Here is an 18,941-nt window from a genome sequence, read left to right as displayed (position 1 = left end):
CCCTGTGGTGAGGGAAGGGGGATTTTTAGTCTTCCCTCCAGAAAGAGCAGTGACTAAATATGCAGGGGCATTTTAAATGTTGAAAAAGTAACTGAATCCCAATTGGAACTTTATTTCTCAAAGCATGTGGACTGAAAGGTTTTTTTTTATTTCTTATTTTTCATCATCTACTTCTGTTGGAAATCTGGATTCTTTTTTATGAAAAGAAAAAAGAAAAACTGAAAAGATTAAGACAACTTTGGGACTAAAAGTGAAACTTTAAAAGGGGCCTGGCTGACTGCCCAGGGAAAAAGATAAGATACATAACCTTGAGAACTTTGAAACAACAGCTGTGAAAGGCTTTGTGTTCCCTACCTAGAAAAAAATTCTCTCTTTTGGATATTCTAAGTGTAAAGCCTTTAGCTTAAAATACCAATATGGAAGAAGACCAGGAACAAAATTTATTTATGGATGAAGATCAACAAACTCGCTATGTTGAAAACACTAATCCAAATTCTTACCACAACCAGTGAAATACTAAGAGGCTATGGAAGGAACAAGAAGACAGCCCAGATGTGAAAGCCCAAACTTTGACCACAACTAAAGAACCATCTACACAAAATACAATAGAAAAAATGAAATATTCAAATACTATGACAGAAGAATCTACTATTCAACAAATATTGATATTTGAAAATCCAGAAAAGAAATTGACAACTTGGAAAAAGGAAAAGGTTTCTTTTACAATTCAGAAGGAACTAGAGGATCTATAAAAAGAACAGTTGGATGAGAAGACAAACAATTCATAACAACCACGTCGATATGGAAGAATAAAGAGTTGACCCACTAGACTACAAGTCATCTCAAAAAATGGCAACCGGATGGTTTTGCCAATATCAATTAATATACATGATATTACAAGGAGGTTGGTTTGATGACCCAAAAACAAGGACATGGAAGATATTTGGCAAAGGAAAAAAGCCAGAATAAGACTCAAGAAGAATGGAGTTTCGACCATCTTATTAAAATCTGAAACAGAATGTACTTAAATAGATAAGATGCATATTTTGAACAGAAGACATTGTTATGAACTGAGATAAAGAAAAAAAATTTGGTCATTAAAATTTAGCAGTATTAATACTAATAGCTAATTTGAATGTTGATTTGTGCATAAAGGTCATGTAAAGGTGAATAATGTAGATAAGCTAAAAACTTGTTGAAAGTAATAAATAGGTCTATATGGAATGTTAAAAATGAAAATTATCAGTTTAAGCAAGAGAGCAGATACAAAGAGGAAGAGAGGAAGCATTAAATATTGAAATAAAAAGAAATTTTGATTACTACTTAAAAAAACTGAAAATTAGCAAAAAGAAAGGATATCATATCATATCCTTAATTTGCTGACATAAAGGGTGAGAAGTTAAGTAAACGGGATGTGTATTTTGAATATTAGATTTTGTGAGGAATGGTGATAGATGAATTGGGAGTATACTAAAAAATCTTGGGAATGATAAATATCAAATGTTAAATCTAAATGTTAGTGGAAATTAAAATTGAAAAATCTATTAGGTCATTGATTGTCTAAAAGATTGTATGTTAAAACAATTAGAATATGTGTAAACTAAAAACTATGGATATATGTAAGAAAGTTATTTTCTATGTGATTGATAGGATAAAACCTGTCTTTAAATTAACAAATAGACAGTATATATGAAGGGAAAAAGAGAGGAAATGTTTATGGTAGCAATTTGAAATCTGTACTAATGATATCTGTATGTAATAGAATTATGACTACCCAGCCACCATGTTGCTTTTCAAATATGTGAATGTAATATTAGAAAATCAATAAAATTTGATATATAAAAAAAGAAGATGGACCTTGGAGTCCTAGTAGACGATCACTTAACCATGAGCCAGCAATGTGCAGCAGCAGCCAAAAAAGCCAATACAATCCTGGGTTGTATAAACAGAGGCATAGAATCAAGATCACGCAAGGTATTACCCTAGTAAGACCACACCTGGAATGCTGCAGTCAATTTTGATAACCATATCACAAAAAAGATGTTGAAAGTTTGGAAAAAATTCAGAGAAGAGCAACTAAGATGATCAAAGGCCTGGAGACTAAACATATGAAGAACAGACTTGGGTTTGGCAAGTCTAAAGAAAAGAAGAAATAGGGGAGACATGATAGCAGTATTCCAGTATTTGAGGGGTTGCCACAAAGAAGAGGGGGGTCATGTTATTCACCAAAGCACCAGAGGGAAGGACAAGAAACAATGGTTGGAAATTGATCAAAGAGAGAAGCAAACTAGAATTCAGGAGAAACTTCCTGACAGTGAGGACAATTAACCAGTGGAATAGCTTGCCTACAGAAATCATGGGCGCCCCATCACTGGAGATTTTTAAGAAGAGGCAGTCACTTGTCTGAGATGGTATAGGGTTCTCCTGCTTGAGCAGGGGGCTGGACTAGACCTGCAAGGTCCCTTCCATCTCTATTCTATTCTATTCTATTCTATTCTATTCTATTCTATTCTATTCTATTCTATTCTATTCTATTCTATTCTATTCTATTCTATTCTAGTATTCCTTCATATCCTCAACATAACTAAGAATGCCTAATATATTATTTCATTGTTTCCTTATTTCTTAAGACAGGGGTGTCAAACTCAATTTCATTGAGGGCCGCATCAGCATTGCGGTTGCCCTCAGGGGGCCAGGTGGGTGTGGCCAGGGTGGGCATGGCCTACTGGGTGGGCGTGGCTAGAGTGCATATGGCCTACTGGGTGGGCGTGGCCAGCTCTACATCGTTTGCATCAAGGGTGCCTATGGGGGCCTGGGCAGAAGTGGGACAGATCTGGGGGTCTCTGGCAGAAGGAGGGTCTCTGGGCCAAGGCAGTGGGGGCCGTTCCCTCACTGTTTCCAGGATGGCTTCGTGGGCCACATGAAACCACTTCACTGGCCGCATCCGGCCCCGGACCTTGTGTTTGACATGTCTGTCTTAAGATAAGTTGAACTTTACATAGCAAGCTAATTGGTGGGGCTTAAAGATTTTAAAGGCTCTCATATAAATCCTTTTTTGGTATAACTTTTTTCAATTACAGTTCTTCCATCATTCACCCTACAAAGAGGGCAAATGGATTTTGTACCCATAGGGCAAAATCTAAGGATAAGGTATGGCAATGGGTAATGTCTCCTTCAGTTCCATCTGAAATACAAACTATCATTAATATTTGGGCAATCTATTAGCACAAGAGAAATAGTTTCAGTTAATAGAAAATGTTAATTGCTATGATATTTGACATGGAACAGTTGATATTCAAGCTACAAACTGAGCTAAATTCTTCTGTCACTTTCACTAGCCATGCAAGATATCATTTCATGCAAGACACAGTCTACACTATTCTCTATTTTTAGTCATTGTCAGTGATCTGGAATGTGATACTGAAAGATATGTTTCAGATGGCCTGTAGTAAGACACAGTCTCTATTCCTAATTCACCACGTGGGGCAAATATTTCTTGATTCAAGATTCTTTAAACCATTCAAAGTATTTATGACAGATTCTTAGAGTTTCTTAATTTTAGGCTGCGCAAACCTAGGAAAAGATTGCTGCTTTTTCAAATGTAGTAAAAAAAAATCTGTTGAAGCCATATTACAAATAGAAGATATTCCATGTTAATGATTTATTTTCATAATCCATCTTGATGGCTAGAACATAGTTAATTGAGAAAAAAATATGAGATTATCATATCACAAAAAGTATCTACTTTCCCATATCCAATTAAGTGGTGCTTCCATATGGACTGCTTATGGGACGGAATATTAATTAGTCTGATTTCCAATTTATTGACCTTCAAATCAGAAACTCAGCTAATTTTATCAGTGTGTATATTTGTATGTATGTGTATGTATAATGTTTATTACATATATGCAGTAGAAAAAGCCTGATTGAGAACCATATTACCTAAGACTCACTAAAGTGAGATAGGTAGTATACAAATTTGATAAAGAAATGTAAATAAATAAATATTCTTCAAAGAATAAATTTGAGGAAACTGCCTAAACATAGAATCTGGACATTGACTTGCTTGTATAGAAATCAGAGAGCTAAGAAGACAACTATGTAGGTACTTCTTCCCAAGCTCAGTATCTCTGAATGACATGTTTACTTGAATAAATATTCTTAAAACAGCATAAAAGCATTCAGCCTATTTTTTTTAATAATGAGCTATAAATATTATACATCATTTTTTAAAAAAAATACATATAGGGCTATTTCTACTTTCATTCTTTGATATTTTGGACATTGTTTTCTAATGAAGGTTATTTTGCACCATTGAATACAGATTAATGGTGAAACAAAGAGATTTTACTCAAGGATTTTGAGGAGTATCATGTATAAAACATATTAACCCAAGACATGACAAGTTATTACAAATTTCTCACAACTGATTGAATCCACAGATAATCTTAATATCTCCTTGATAACATTGGCAAAATGAAATTCTTGAGTGCCACTGAAGTCATATTTTTTTCTGTCACCTGGAAATGACATGCTATAAAAATGCCAAGATCCATGAAAAACTAGATATTAGATATATACAATTACAATAAATTGGAATGAGATACAGTTAACAGATACCTACAACTAGAATAAAAAGGTTATGCTGATAGCATATTTTTGTTTCCTTTTATAATTTTTACTTTATTTTTGTAATTTATGTTATCTTATTGTTGTACATAGAACCTTAAAGTGATATAACTACTCTCTAGAATTAATATTAAAATTAAGTTGATTAAAATATGAAATGAGACAGTAATTGGTAAGAGTCTAAGATGAGTGACCTCCCCCCAACTTTAATATAAATTTTTGCACATATACTTATTCATTCTATCCAAGATATGTTTTTAGATTTATTTAAGACTATAAATTTCATTTTTACGGTAGCTCTCTCACAATTTACTCTGTTTTGCAAAATGTCATCTGCTACCATTCAGCATTCTGCAAGAATGAAATAAAGGACACATGTGTCTCATTTTCTTTCCCCAGAGATGATTTTCTGTCTCCTGCTGCCTGAAGCTGCCTGCATTATAGTAATGGAGTCCATAAAATGTAATAAGCAAAAGGTGTACTTTAATTAGCCAAGCCATGCTATGAATGCATAAATCATGTTTATGCATATGCAAGGTACACCAAAAGTTTAGCTCATAACGATCACTGTTGAGAGTTTGTTGATCTAGGAACAAAATTCAAAGATGCTTACTTCTCTCCTGCTGATCAGCGCATTAGTAACCACCAATAGTTATGTCAGGTTGTTCACCATTGCTTCCCCTACTTTTGTAAATTGGTACCTTCTTTTGATATATTTGGTTTGCCTAATGAAACAGACCAAATGAATTGTTACAGAATGGCTCTGCATGATAAAAGAGAACAGATTTTTCAAGAGAAGAGAGGGACTTTTAATAGAAGAGAATATGTTGTATGTAGCTCAGGGTTGAACTAGGGACTCCTTGATGTTCTCTGAGCATAGTTGTTGTTATGTACTGGGCTCTTGAGGAATACCACGTGGGTTGCTGGAGCAGCTAACAGCTCTCCAGCAACCCAGACTACAAGTCTCCTGTGCTGCAATTGGCTATCTCCAGGCGGCAATGGTTGATTCAAACCTATTGGCTGCCGCTTAGGGGCTAGACTATATATTGCGGCTAGTTGCAGCCATTTCCCCAGTACAGTTTCTGCACGAAGTAAACTATGAGTTACCCTGTACTCAGTTATGCGTCTTCATTCCTGCGCCAAAGAACCCGCTATTTAACAGTGGCGACAAAGTTGGGATCTTGCTTCACTGAATAAAGAGTTGAAGTCTACAAGGGAAAGGCAGCGCACGCTGGAGGGAAAGGGCATTCCCCCCCCCTCTCAAGGTCAGATAGCAGGCTACGCTAGTGACCTCGTGCTCAGTGGACTCATTCCCTGAGCCTGGAAGCAGTATTCAGAAGAATGCAGGAACCAGCAAGAAAGAATGCTGAAGGTCAGAAAACTGCAAGAATTCGACGTGAAACACCTGGAGAAATGGCCATCATATTTATCACAAGTAGAAAACTACCTTAGGGCCAATCAGATCATGGAAGAAGGACTGAAGGCCGCAACGCTACTCTGTGTGTGCAGCCCAGCAACCTTTGATTTGGCCGAGAACCTTTTTGCACCAACACCAATTGAAACAGTCTTCTACGCAGATCTCAAAAAGAAGCTAACTGGGCATTTCCAGCCCAAGATGTCTGAAATGGCTTGGCGGTTCAAGTTCGACCAAAGAGTCTAGCTACCCGGTGAATCAGCTTCGGAATTCATAGCAGGCCTAAGGCAGGCCGCACGCCTATGCAAATTTTCAAACTTAGAAGAGTGACTAAGAGCCCAGTCGTCTGCGGCCTACAGGACAGAACGCTTCAGCAGAGACTCTTTGCTAGGCCAATCTTAACGTTTTCTGAAGCACAAGATGAAGTGATGGCCGATGAAGCTGCGGGGGGTGCAGTTCAAACAGTAAAGCACGCCAAATCGACAAAGTTTGAAGAAACGGTCCACCTTGAGGACGCCAAACACACCGAAGAATCTTCCGAGGAAGAAGAAACTGAAATCAACCGACTCCAAAAGCAACCTAACGTGCAACACTGCAAAAGCCAGCAGCAAGAGGACAGTTACAAGGCAGTTCTCTTACCAAGATGTAAGGGGTGCGGCGGCAACCATTTTCGTGCCAATTGCAGATTTTGATCAACCACATGCAGAGCTTGTGGAAGGACAGGCCACACTGCAGTAGTTTGCAGAGCCCGCCAGAGAGACCGGCCACCCAAACACCAGTCAGAAGAACTGATGAGGAGAGGTATGGGGACCCAAGGTCCAGTTAGTGTGGGATTCTTCAGAAGTCATAGAAGCGTATGCCGCACCGGGGCTCGACACCCCCTCAAACCCAAACTTAAGCTCATGGTAAAGCTAGAAGGAGTTCCATGTAAGATGGAATTGGACTCTGGCTCTGCAATCTCAATTATTTCTCAAGACACTTTTAACTTTGTGTGTAGGTGCAGTAACAATTGGACCAAACTAAGACCCTCAGATATAATCCTAATGGACTTTCAAAATACTCACATTAAAGTTAATGGAGAAGCCACTTTGTTGGTTACGTTTAAAGGGTTTTTGAGGCACCTGGATGTAATAGTAGTAGGGGGCCAAAGAACGAGTCTCATTGGACTTGATTGGTTTGATGCCTTAGCTTACAGATTACTGGCATAAACAGGACACAAACTACAGACCTCACGTCAGTGTGCGAAGAATATGCGGATGTTTTTGATTCAACCCTAGGAACATACACAGGCCCACCTATCTCATTTAAGCTAGATCCCAATGTAGTTCCAATCAGGGTTAAGCCTCGTAGGGTCCTCTTTGCCTTAAAACATAAAATTGATTCCAAAATCGATAAGCTTGTAGAACAGGGCGTGTTACAGCCTGTCAATGGTGGGGAGTGGAAAACTCCTATAGTCACTCCACTTAAAGCCATCGGGGAAATTTGCATTTGTGCTGACTATAAATGCACTCTAAATAAGGCCCTCAAGCAACACGCTTACCCGGTTCCAATGGTCAACTATATTTTAGCCTCCTTGCAAGGGGGTACTATTTTTGCTAAACTTGATTTAGCACAGGCCTATCAGCAATTGCCGATTGATGAGGCCACAGCCATGGCTCAAATGATCGTGACTCACAGGGGGGCTTTCAAAGTTAAACGCTTACAGTTTGGAGTCAGTGTTGCATCGGGTATTTTTCAGGGGATCATGGAGTGTACTCTCAAGGGTATTCATGGCTTCTGCCATTATTTTGATGATGTTCTTATTGCAGGGGAATCTCCAGAAGTGTTGGCCAGTAGGCTCAGGAAGCAGGCCTCAAATTAAAAAAGAACAAGTGTAGTTTTGGGGTTTATTCAAAAGAATTCCTGGGTTTCTGAATTGATGCTAACAGCATTCACCCCGCTGATTTTAAAGTGGAGGCCATTAAAATGGCTCCTAGGCCCAAATCATATAGAGCGGGCCCCGCTGCTTCCACAGCACCAGCCATGCCGGCTCTGTCCCCGGGGGGAAGCCTGCTGCCAACACCCCTCGCACCCATGACTGCAGCAGCACTGCCCCCCCACCCCCCACCTCCTGCGCCCAAGATGAGAGTTCCAGCACCTTGTTTTTTTTAGAAAAAAAGCACTGCATTATACTCTACTTTAGTCAGACTGTACCTTAAGTACCATTCCAGTTCTGCATTGCACTTCTAAAGAAATATTCAGAAAATTGAAATAGGTGCAAAGAGAAACTATAATATTAGGATGATGATGGTGGTGGTGGTGATGGTAATGATGATGAATGGACTTAAACTGGACCATTTTCCAGGGACAGAACTGGGAATGGCTAGTTTTGAAAAAAAAGATGACTGATGGCGAAAAGGATAGTATTTTTGAAGGATATAAAATGGAGTCTCTCTCACACAAAAAAGATGATGTGTTATTACCACCTAGTGCATGGTAGGCAATTTTGATTACAATTTAATAGAAGCTAGATTCTGGTTGGCAAAAACATTCTAATGATAAGAAGATATGACAGTGGAACCAACTGCTGGTGCATGTGTTGAAGCAGTTGAGGCAGGCATCTAACAGAGTTATTTTAATTTGGATTCCTGGACTAAACAGACAGTTAGATTTTATGCCTAAGTGGATCCTTTCAATTTGATCATTAGATAGCCAGTGATGAGAAGAAAAAAACATTGCCAGAGAAGGCAATATTGATCTAGCAGAGAAATATCAAATTTACCTTTTGAAAATGTGTTTTAAAAACCTATTTTCCTAATATTACTTAACTTGATTCTTTTATTTTTATGTCATGATTTTGGATTAATTAATGCATCATTCCTCTGAAACCAGAATTAAGAACTTCTATTTATATAGGGAAATTAGAAACAGTGCTGAAGATAGAAAAGCTACAAGTATTTACAAAGACTCCATGCACGATTGCTTTTACACACCATGTTCTAAATTTGCAAATAAAATCCTGGCCCAATTTTCTATGAGAGCAAAGTGCAAATGTTCTCTTATTGCTCTTATTTAATACTATCATCTCTACAAACTAAAGTAACTTTTTCATTCATTTTCTCCATTCAGTTTAAAACAGTTTTTGAAATACATACATTATCAACCAAGAGAGTAATTCAACCTATAATTAATTTGTCCCCAATTGGAATTATATGTACTAACTTGAAATCACTTTCAAATTAAGTGTAAGAAAATAGGAACATATACATTTTTATGCTGTTTCTCTTTTATAATTGCACATATTCATCTGCATTTGCCTGAAACTGGAACTATTAATTCCTGCAAAATCTGGATCTTTCCTAGAGCTAACAATGTATCTTTAAATCATCTTAGAACCAGCTTCCTCTTGCAGAAATAATGGCATAGTTATTTCTATAAACTATACCTTAAATTCAGGGAGAACAGTTTTTTATATATAAGTTTACTACCATGTGTTGAGATGTCATTATGGCCAGGTAAAATTAATTGTAAACTCTTGCATATGTTCATTTGGTTTCAGGAAATGGATAGCAAGGATAAGTAACACTGGGAAAAATTAAAATGAATAATGTTTAATGTAGTTTACTTTATACCTTTAGTAAATAATTATATAGTACTTCTAAAACACTCAAATTATAATAGTTATATTATACTGAATAAGTAAAATATGACTACTTCCAAAATTTTACAATTTATATTAGACGCTTTCTGGACTGCATGAATGGCTTGGGACTTTGTGATTATTTGTATTCATGAATGGAAGAACTAATTTTCAAAGTATGCAGTAACCATAGTTTAATCATAATTTCTCCAGGTACTCAGAATAAGACAGATCAGGATTCTAATCTGGAACTGTCTTTTACTGCTGTAGATTATAGTAGCAGAATCTTAAATGCCTGACTTTTCCCTTCCTTCTTATACTCTAGTGACTTAATCAGGTTTTGTCAGCTTTCTAGGCTTAACACATGTTTTTCCAACCATTATCTCTGTCTAGTTTCTGCAAAGTCATTTCTGTAATTCCCTATAGCTTCACAGTTACTTGCCTACAAAACAATGATGGAAGGGTAGTAACTGAAGACTATATAAACAATTCCAGTAACATCACAGGATATCTGCAAAAATATAAATAAAAAAGGAAATGTTACATATTTTTAATGTATTATTATTTTTATCTGTAACTATCTATAACTCAAATGTAGTGTGATCTGGATGGATGGATGAAAGGAAAGAAGAGTTAATACTGTATTTCTGTTTACAAGATATTTATTTTTGCAATATTTAATTGATTTGAATAATCATTATTTGTTATTTGTTTCCCTATATACAGTAGTTCTCACAATGCTGCACTGCGTCATTTTGACTGTGATCATTATAGCCACCTTAGTGCTGGGTATAGGTGCAAAGGCATGGATTGTCATGTAGCTAAATCATTTCTGCCAATTACTTCCTATGTTTGAACTGAAAATATCATTTCTCACAACAAATTATTTGTTATTTTTAGGTTCTATAGAAAAAGAATGCAGTAAACACTTTTTATATCTCCTGACGTGTTTTCACAAAATATGTCTAGCATATTTCTTTGATCAATGTGGTAGTGAAATCTGCTCCTCTGGTGTACTGCTGGATACTGCCCGCCCTTCGGGGCAGTGCTGAGCTGAACACTGACCAAACTGATGTCAGGCCCATGTGACAAACCAACTGATCAGTTTTTTTGTAGCAACCAATGGATCTACAGCGCTATGTCCATCAAAATACAGACATGACCTGGATGTTGCATTTGATCATGCAAGATGGGATTCATTGACCCAAAAGCAGACCCTGCCCTTGTGGGAATAATGGCAGATGATATTCCTTTGATCAATGTATTTAATGTAACAAAGCCATAATATGTTGATTCAAAATTGAACAAGATCATCTAGGGAAAGTACCCATGTGTAGTCCCGTCCTTGTTCTTAGTTGTGAAGTCGTGTCTGACCCATTGTGACCCCATGGACAACGTTCCTCCAGGCCTTCCTGTCCTCTACCATCTTCTGGACTCCATTTAAGCTCACGCCTACTGCTTCAGTGACTCCATCCAGCCACCTCATTCTCTTCTTCTATTGCCCTCAATCTTTCCCAGAATTAGGCTCTTCTCCAGTGAGTCCTTCCTTCTCATTAGGTGGCCATTTGATCTCCTCTAGGATTGATCAGTTTTATCACCTTACAGTCCAGGGGACTCGCAGAAGTCTTCTCCAGCACCATAGTTCAAAGGCCTCAATTCTTTGGCGCTCAGCCTTTCTTATGGTCCAACTTTCACAGCCATACATTGCAACTGGGAAAACCATGGCCTTGACTATATGCACTTTTGTTGGCAGGGTGATGTCTCTGCTTTTTAGTATGCTGTCTAGATTTGCCATAGCTTTCATCCCCAGGAACGAGTGTCTTTTAATTTCTTGGCTGCAGTCCCCATCTGTGGTGATCTTGGAGCCTAGGAAAATCAAATCTGTCACTACCTCCATTTCTTCCGCATCTATTTGCCAAGAATTGAGAGAGCCGGATGCCATGATCTTGGTTTTCTAAATGTTGAGTTTCAAGCCAACTTTTGCACTCTCCTTCTTCAGCCACATCAAGAGGCTGTTTCGTTCCTCTTCACTTTCTGCCATTAGAATGGTATCATCTGCATATCTTAGGTTGGTGATATTCCTCCCAGCAATCTTAATTCCAACTTTTGATTCATCTAGCCCTGTCTTTCTCATGATGTGCTCTGCATATAAGTTAAATGAGCAGGGCGACAGTATACAGCCTTGCCAGACTCCTTTCCCAATTTTGAACTTTACTAGCATGTGAAATGAGTGCAGTGGTGCAATACTTTGAACATTCTTTGGCATTGCCTTTCTTTGTAATGTAAACTGACCTTTTCCAATCCTGTGGCCCCTGTTGAGTTTTCCAAATTTGCTGGCAAATTGAGTGTAGCACTTTTACTGTATCGTCTTTTAAGATTTCGAATAGCTCAGCTGGAATACTGTTACCTCCACTAGCTTTGTTGTTGCTCAGATTTCCTAAAGCCCATTTCACTTCACATTCTAGGATGTTTGGGTCAAGGTAAGTGACCACCCCATCATGGTTATCAGGGGTGCTAAGTTCATTCTTGTATAGTTCTTCTGTGTAATTTTGCCACCTCTTCTTAATCTCCTCTGCCTCTGTAAGGTCCCTGCCATTTTGGTCCTTTATCATGCCCATCTTTGCATGAAACATTCCCTTCATATCTCCAATTTTCTTGAAAACAATAGATCTTTACAGCATTGGACTTTCCTTTCACCACCAGATGCATCCACAGCTGAGCGTCCTTTCGGCTTTGGCCCAGTCGCTTCACTCTTTCTGGCACTACTAATACTAGCCATCTGCTCTTCCCCAGTAGTGTATTGGACACCTTCTGACCTGAGGGTCTCATCTTTCAGCATCATATCTTTTTGCCTTTTGGTACTGTCCATGGGGTTTTCATGGCAAAAATACTGGAGTGGGTTGCCATTTCCTTCTCCAGTGGATCATATTTTGTCAGAACTCTCTGCTATGACCTGTCCATCTTGGGTGGCTCTGCACGGCAGAGCTCATAGCTTCATTAAGTTACACAAGCCCCTTCGCCATGACAAGGCAATAATCCATGAAGTCCCATCCTAATCCAATTCAAACTAGGTATAATTGGTTGATTCTTATTTTGTTTTGTTTACTTGAAGGTAATATTGTTTTTTTTTCTCTCTTCAAATTTTCTGCCCTTGTAGACAAATTAAGAGATTTCCCATCAGCAAGAAATATTTCTTGTTCCAAATAACAAATGTTTGTTTCCCTCTTCTCTCTTCAGAAATTTGCCTTTCCTTTAATTTCCTGGACTTGGAATCTGCTGACTGCTCAATTTGCTTGTTCATAGTTCTGTACTGACCCTATTCTGGTTTTCTACAAATGTAGGGTTGAGTGTTTGAGGGTTTGAAATGGTAATTTCTGAGTGGTTTGGAACTGAGTTCCTGATTCCCTGATCCAACTGCTCCCTTGTCTTCCTACAAAGGTAAAGAAATTATCAGTAAAAAAAGGCCAGACAGGGGGAAATAGCTAATTACAAGGTGAAAAATGTTTAAATGAGGACTGATGCTTTGTAAATGTAGCTTGACTTCTGAATCCTGTAACTGATATAACATAACATATAATATAACATATAACATAAGATTTTTATGTTATTTCTTTTTTCCTTTTGTGAATGGTAAACATTTTGAGCTGTTTTCTGAAGGGTTGCCAAGAAAGAAAAGTGAACTATATCACTTTAAATTTCAGAAATATCATTTTTGGATTATAATATAATATATAGATTTGTTATTCCTACACCAAAATTTTGGTTTATGTACATACAGAATCTGTATTTAAACTTCATTGATAACTAGATTTTTAGTATTATTACCTTGTAATTTTAGTTGGATATACAGTTTTAGTGTTGACAAGTAGCTTTTCCTTTAAAATTTTTATAATTTCATATGTAATATATCTGAAAACTAGAATTGCTATGTCATTTTTAGATTTCTTATTTACTTAGTATATTATTAGTAAGTATATTATATTATTAGTAATTTTAACTCTATTCTTTAATTTATTTTAATTTATTTCAATTTTTAATTTTAATTTACTGTACAGAGACCTTTAAGTTTTGTTGTTGTTAGCCGCCCTGAGTCCCTCGGGAGATAGGGCAGGATATAAGTCCCATTAATAAATAAATAAAATAAATAAATAAATAAATAAATAAATAAATAAATAAATAAATAAATCCATATCGAAAACCCGACATATTAACAACAAACAGTTCTTACAAAGCAGACCAGGCTTGCGTTAAAACTTAGTTTAATTAAACCATGCTGGGTTCACACAATATTCAAAGCTGTAAATCATGTTTACAAACAAGCATGTCTGGGTTTATATCTCATGCTAAATCATAAACAGATAAATTGCATTTTGGTGTAATTACTGGAGATCCCAAATGGATCCCAATATTATCAAAAACTCCAAATCTATTCTAAAAAAATTTCAGCAGGAGTAACCTTGAGTAGCTCTTTAAAGGTATCAATAATGTCTTTACTCAGTCCTAGAAAGCACATTAATTGAAAATCAAGTCCTTTTCACTATGTATTTTTATAGGTGAATACATGCAAGATAGAATTCTATAATACAGAATTATGCTATTAAGCTAATGGTTTTATTGTCTGCTGTCATTAGTGCATATTGGTCCTTTTATATGGAAAAAGATATATTAACATAAAATCAGTGACCTGCTTAGAAATTATCATTGTTTTTCTCTCACATTTCTTTTTTTATTTCTCTACACCCTAAGAAGAGCTATAATTAAATGATTTGGGCAGAGACCCATTCTTAAAGAAATTCCTCTTGCTTTTAAATACTTCTGCTCAATCTCCAAGGAAACCATTTCTATTTGTGATTCCTTTAATGGTTGAATAAGTAATTTTTACCTGCATTTCTATGCCTGATGTGTCATGACAGACTCTTAAAGGTATCAGCAAATAGATATTAATCAAACTTCTCTGTATTTTTAGTTTCCCCTCCTTGTGGAAATATTGCAGCTATGATTGTACAGTAACTACTTTATTTTGCTTTTTATGACCCTATAGTCCAGACAAGTCAAACACAAGGCCCGGGGGCCGGATCCGGCCCGCGAAGTGGTTTCATGTGGCCTGCGAAGCCATCCTGGAAACAGTGAGGGAACGGCCCCCGCTGCCTTGGCCCCGGCCCAGGCTGGCCGGGAACCAATGTACAATTTCGTGGTGGCCATCTATGCTGAAATACAGTCTTAGCTCCATAAGACTGTCTGGAAACAGAGAGGGACCGGCCCATGCCGCATTGGCACTGCCCCCTGGGCACACGGTTGGGAGGTGTCGCCCTTTGTGAGGAATGAAGAAATGTACCATCCCCTGGAAATGGCCAGCACAAGGCCCTGCCTACTTCAGGCAGGCTAGGTCTGGGCAGCGTTGCGTTTCTCCGCAGATTCGTGCCACCCGGCTCAGCCTCTCGGCACTGTGAGAGTGCCCCACTGCCTGTCAAAACCGGGCAGGCTGGGGGCTGGGCAGCATTGTGCAGGTAATATCAACTCTCACACTGCTCATGGCATCCCCCCCCTCAGAGCTCACCAAGCCGGATATGTGAAGTAGGCAAGGGCCATGTGCTGGCCACTTCCAGGCAATGGTGCATTTCTTCATTCCTCACGAAGGATGACACTTCCCCAGCTGTGTTTCTTGCCGGTTTTTATCCCTCCCTCATCTCAAATATTTTCCCATTAAGGAAGGAAAGAAGGAAGGAAGGAAGGAAGGAAGGAAGGGAGGAAGGGAGGGAGGGAGGGAGGGAGGGAGGGAGGGAGAGTTGATCTGAGGGAAGTCCTGCCTCAGTCCTGCCCTGCTGCCCTTTCACCATCCCCTTGTCCCCTCCTCCTGGCCTATCCTGGGGGGTCTCCCATCCTATTGCTAAGGAAGCTTTGGATACAAAGCCAGGTCTCCTCACATGGACAGGGAGTGGGCCTCCCTCTTGACTTTGCCCTCATACCCATCATGAGCAACCTGGCTAAGGAGAGCAAGCACAGCAGCAACAGCCTTGAGGAAGAGGTAAGTGCAGCTTGGTGCCCCCTTGGGGAAGTGGGGCTGGGCTTAGTGCCGTGGGTGCTTGAGGGCTGGGCTGGGCATTTGACCTCCGTGCCACCATCCAGCCCCCCCTTGTATGGCCTGAGAGGAATAGTGAGGCTCCTCCAGTGGACCATGCCTTGGCACTTGCCCTGGTCCCACTTCCTTCTGCCAGAGACCCTCAGATCTGTCCCACTCCTGCCCAGGCCCCCATAGGCACCCTTGACGCAAACGATGTAGAGCTGGCCATGCTCACCCAGTAGGCCACATGCACTCCAGCCATGCCCACCCAGTAGCCTGCATCCATCCTGGACACACCTACCCAGTCTCCCGAGGGCAACCGCAATGCTGATGCAGCCCTCAATGAAATTGAGTTTGACACCCCTGCCATAGTCCCTATTAGGGTAGAGTCAGAAGATTGGATGGAGCTGAGCATTTACTGGCCAAATGCCCTTCATGAAGTTTGCAGCAGATATTATTTTTCCCCCACCCTAGCAGAGAAACATCTGCCATTATCTAGGATTGAATTTTCAACCTTTCAAGTGGGAGGCAAGCGTCTTCACCATTAGATTACTAAGCCATTCTTTCTATGATTATAGCTACATATATTATGGAATATGTAATTGAAAAAAAGGCTTTAATGGTGTTACTTTAATTTTGGAGGAAAACCAATCAAATAGGAAACAGCAAATAGCAAGTGCTCTTTAGCCCATCATTGGCTGATAGGTTAATTGTCTATGCACTTAAATAACAGGAATTCGTTGGATCACAAACAAGCAAATCAGGAACAGCCCAGCATGCAATTACAATAATAAAACAACAACAATGCACTAACATTATAAAATACTTTGAATTGGGCTAAGAAAAGGGTAGGCAGACAATGTCCATGGTAAAACTCTATTGCTTATGATCCTACTGATTCATCTATAACCATCTAGCTTCAGACTGAAACCTTCTCCCATTCAGACCCTATAGGCCCAGAATCTCTGTAGAATTTTCTGCCAGCTGCATCTTTTAGGACAAGGAACAATTTTATTAATAGAGCAAGGTTTTCATTATGCCTAAATTCTTTAAAAAAAAAATAAGGCTAGGCATAGTATTAGTTTATTTATTACAATGATTTTTTTTCCACTTTTCACAAGATTTAGCAGAAGACAAAGCACAATATGGAAATGACTGACAATTTTATCTTTGGGGCCAATTACTTCATGTCCAAGCGGCCTAAACCATGTGCTTTATCAATGCCGTCTCAGTAGTTAAATTAGTTTTAAGAGGATCAAACAGAAGTATGGGTTGAAGTATAAATGGAAATGTTGTGTGACAGAAAGCAACTAAAGATGCACAGCATAAAAACAGAAGGATATGACTTTCAGACCTTTCAGTTGTTTTATAGCTGAAAAGAGGTTGATGTATTCATATTTGGAAATACAAGATATAATATCTATTTATTTATTGCCATTCCTCATGTAAGACACCTCCATGAAAATTATTGATAAATATAATTAGTTCTATAGAGCAGTGTTTTTCAACCTTTTTTGGGCAAAGGCACACTTGTTTCATGAAAAAAATCACGAGGCACTCCACCATTAGAAAATGTTAAAAAATTTAACTCTGTGCCTATATTGACTATATATAAAGTAATTCTCTTGAATAGGAATCAAATAAACACAAAGAAAGTGGTTTAGCGGCAGGAAGGACGAGGGAGACGCGTCTTCGTTTAAGTAGTTTATTTAGTCAGCCCGGACAACAGAACAAGGAGAAACATGCCTTATATAGGCAGCTGCCAAACGGGGCAGCAAATCAGCTGGGTGTATTTTTCTCGCCAGTATAGGGGGCCAATCGGTCAGCTGTGGGTGCAGAATCTCCCTAGTGACAGCGCAACACGTTTAGTCGGGGAGGGAATTCCGTCAGCTGGTTTTGGCGGGCGCCCGGCGATTTGACAGCTCACCGACGTTACAGCGCATGCGCCAATTCTGACAGCTCGCGGCTGCCGCTGGGGCTAGCCGCGGTTTTGACAGTTCGGGTCGCGACGCGCATGCGTGGCGTTTGACAGCTGTCAAACGGCCACGTGTACTTAGTAGGCCGCAGGAGCGACTGCGCGTGTGTTGCCCTATTTGACAGCTGTCAGTGCGGCCGCGTAAAAGCGGCCTATGACAGCTGTCATTATGTTTGGAGTATATTGCACCCCTTTTCCCCCCCCTTGAACTGAACTCAAAACTTGGATCAACTTTTAACTGGTGTTGGAACTGGTTGGCGAACTTCCGGCCCATTCGAAATCCGTCAAGTATGCTGGTGGCCTCTTCTGTCGCGTGGATCTGCGAGGTGCAGGCTCTTCTAAGGTTGCGGGGGCTTCCATGGGGGGGATGGCCGGCTGGGGCTGGGTGTGGGTCTATTTGAGGTAATGGGAGCCTGCTGAGGCCGTCAGCATGGGACATTTCCTTTCCAGGCTTGTAGATTAGTTGATAAGAGTAAGCAGATAGGAATGTGGTCCAGCGAAGCATTCGCGGGGATAGAATTTGCGGGGTTTGGCGGTCCCATGTGAATATGCCCAGGAGAGGTTTGTGATCTGTATAGATTGTAAAAGGTCTGCCATAGAGGTAATCATGGAATTTCTTAATTCCAGCTACGATAGCCAGGGCTTCCTTATCTATTTGCGCATAGTTGCGCTCGGTTTTGGAAAGTGTCCTAGAGTAGTATGCGATTGGGGCTTGCGTGCCATCGTTAAGGGAGTGGCTGAGGACTGCCCCGATGCCATAAGGTGAAGCATCGCAGGCGATGCATAGTGGTTTGGTTTCGTTGTAATGCGATATGGTTGTATCGCTAGAGAGTAATTGTTTTAGCTGTTTGAAACTGTCGTTATGAAGTGGGGTCCACTGCCAGGGGGCTCCTTTGTCCAGGAGTCTATGGAGTGGTTCCGCTATTGTGGCTTTTCTGGGCAAAAATGAGTGGTAAAAGTTTAGGAGCCCTAGGAATGCCTGGAGCTCCGTTTTATTTTTTTGGGGGGGTGCGGCTTGTATTGCTTGTATTTTTGCATTGGTGGGGTGAATGCCTTTGCTGTCTATTCTGTACCCCAGGAAGTCTGCGGAGGGTACTCCAATTGAGCACTTCTCACGTTTTAATTTTAATCCAGCTGCACGGAACCTTGTGAGGACTTCGTGCAGCCTGGTTGCTAGTGAGTGGGTGGAGTCGCCCGCGATGAGAACGTCATCAAAGTACGGGCAGACTCCAGGGATGCCTTT

Source organism: Vipera ursinii (genome assembly GCF_947247035.1).
Source record: "Vipera ursinii genome assembly, chromosome: Z".
Lineage (NCBI taxonomy): Eukaryota > Metazoa > Chordata > Lepidosauria > Squamata > Viperidae > Vipera > Vipera ursinii.
Note: the sequence above shows the minus strand (reverse complement) of the source record.